Genomic DNA, 3,030 nt, shown 5'->3' with positions numbered 1-3,030 from the left:
TACTTTATAATTTTATTGGGTTTGTACAATTCCTTTTGGTTAGCATGTGTAAATAATGGCGACTGGTCACTGTTCTCCGTGTTTAATGGGAGAAGTTTAATCTTTGTCCTTTTGTCGGACATTTCCTAAGGTTTCATTTGATGATGCATCTCTGTCTTCAATGTTTTTTAAGTTTCATATTCTATATCTTGTATTTTTATTTCATGAACAAATATTACTCGCATATCCCTCAACATGGAAAACTTATTTATATATTTGTTAAAACTCACAAGTTCTTTTTACTAACTAAAACAGAGGATTGAAGAATCCCAGTGTACTAGCTGTATACAAAGGAAATTTTTAGTCATCTACGCAAATGAGAAGTTGCTGTGCGCTTCAAAATAATCAGAAAAAAAAGAAGAAGCAAGATGTTGTTGGTCTTCAACATCAACATTTCCAGTCTATCGATACTATTTCCTGTAACATCAACTTTTCTTGTGTCTCATGGCCTTCCTACTTCGTTCCCTCCAAATTATCTTAAACATGACTCCCATCCTTTCTCTGTTAGACCTGCTTGTTTGGAGCTTCCTGTTCCTTTAAAATTATGTGCAGTATTTGGGGAATGCCTGTTTGTGTGTGGGTGGGGTGGGGTTCCATTCAGATTGTTCTGATCACACATACCATTGGTGTTATTATGGAACTCAGATAATGTTTTATTGAAGAATCTCAGTATACTAGCTGTATACAAAGGATACTGTTTGGCATCTATGCAAATGGGATGTTGCTGTGTGCTTCAAAATAAGCAGAAAAAAGAAGCAAAACGTTGTTGGTCTTCAACATCAGAGTTTCCAGTCTATCAATACTATTTCCTGAAACAATAAGTTTTCTTGTGCCTCAGTGGCCTTCCTACTTTGTTCCCACCAAATTATCTTAAACATGAGGTACTGAATGATCTCTCCCATCGTTTCTCTGTTAGACCTGCTTGTTTGGAGCTTCCTATTCCTTAAAAGTTGTGTGGAGTGTTTGGGTGTAATGCCTGGGGGATTGAATAATAAGAAGCTTTTATAGTTTAAGAAAACGGTGATGTAGTAAGAGATGGGCTGTACTATTTGGCTCATTGCTCAAGCAGATTCACCTCATCACCTGCTTGTGTTCCGATTCTGTTCAGATTGTTCTGATCACACATACCATTGGTATCATTATGTAACTCAGATAATCTTTTATGCCCAAGGATTCCTGTTAAATCCTGTGATGGCTGCAATTTCCTTCCCTTGCCATCTAGATCATGCTCATCAAAAACAACGATTCCTGTCAAATCCCGTGATGGCTTCCATGTCCTTCCCTTGCCATCTGGATCATGCTCATCCAAAATATTTTTTGGATAGGAGAAGTTAATAGTTAGAGTACGGAGATTAAGCAAAAACGGTCATATTGTTGGAGAACCAGGAACTTCACTACCAACTTTGTAGCATTAAACTACTCTTATTGGTGTTGCTCTGATGTCCATGCCACTACTCCAGGAAAAAGCAGACTTCCTTTCCTTTGTAGTCTGCTTTCTGGAATTGTACTGCTTCTAGTTGCTTGCTTTAGGAAATACATTTTCATACCTAATGAAAGGGAGAGACTATGAGTGATACTTGCACACAATTGCTTCCATTCACAACTGTCATCTTTAAAATTGTTCCAACTTAACATACTTTTTGTTGTGTCTTTCCTCCGTTTCTCTTGATGGAGGTTTTTGACATCCCTGGATCTCATACTCCTGTGGCAAACTGACTGTGATTGCATAGAGTATGATCTGTTCCTAGATCCTGCTGCACTCTATATTTTGATCTTCTGCTCTTTCCTCTATCTTCTGCTGCATGTGCAGGTGTTTCACCAATGAATCACAATTCTAAGTTATAAAAGAGTATGTTAAGCAACAAATCCAAGCCCCAAAAGATGCTTTGCTTAAGAACTTCAAACACCCACCTTTTGGGGCTCAGGTTGTGACTGTCCATACATCTATTTTCAATGGATCGATTTCCGAATCTACAAAAAACCTTACCAGTTACCATTTGATTTCCCATTGATTCATACAGTTAACACTTAGACAGAGGAAGACTGTTATTAGAGTTCAGTATAGTAGGAAATTATATTGTTACTATTTCCTGTTTATTTTTTTATGATATTGAGTCTGTACAAGATAGCAACAATCGGTGAAATTTGAGCGCAGATTGAACTATTCATTGTGAGGTTATAAGTGTGTTGATCTTTCATGACTAGATGGCTTCCATTGATGTGTTAAAGAGACATGGTTTACTATCACTCTAAGCTAGATAGCTAGAGTTGAGCTACCTAAAGATCCTCTAAATAGAGTCCTCATTTTTTCTGTTCCAATTCTAAAGTTTGTCCCATGTCTTTTGTACTGTTTCCTATCTTTGCCCCTTGACATGTTTGATTGCTGCATCATCTTTGGAAGATGTGAAGTGACAAAAAACAAGAGCATATATTTTGCTGCTAAAAGAGAATAAGCTCATATCCAGAACCTGATTATTGAGCATGCCAAAAGGTAAGCATACTGAGCTGGACTGTACACCTCTCCAAGGGAAGTACTATCTTTCTTACAGAACACAAAATCAACTTCTAGTTACTGACAGTATGTGCGTCGTCTTCTCTTTTGCTTGTTAAGATACTATTTGCATTTTGACTTGGTCCTACAACTGAAAAGGTTGCTGATTATTTCGTCTAACATCAAGGGGTTCCATCTTGATGTTAGTTTGCCTGAAACTAGTTATGCAACATTTTGTAATAGTAGTAAAAGTTCTATAGTGCGATACATATAAGAGACATAAGTTAGGGTTGTAGATAGGTAAAGTTGTGGCATAGTGAGGTTGAGGTTTTTGTTGCTATCTGCATTTTGTTGTTACAACACAATATATGTATTTTGCCTGTTTGTTGTAGCCACTGATTTTGGTTTTGTTGGTATGTAGAAATCACAGGCCACTCTTGATAAGTAAATTATTTTAGTGGTACATGTGTGAATTTATCTTGTGAAATTAATGTTTAAAA

The sequence above is a fragment of the Solanum lycopersicum genome, chromosome 4 (genome assembly GCF_036512215.1).
Source record: "Solanum lycopersicum chromosome 4, SLM_r2.1".
Lineage (NCBI taxonomy): Eukaryota > Viridiplantae > Streptophyta > Magnoliopsida > Solanales > Solanaceae > Solanum > Solanum lycopersicum.
The sequence above is the reverse complement of the archived record's forward strand: the minus strand, read 5'-3'. Positions refer to the sequence as shown.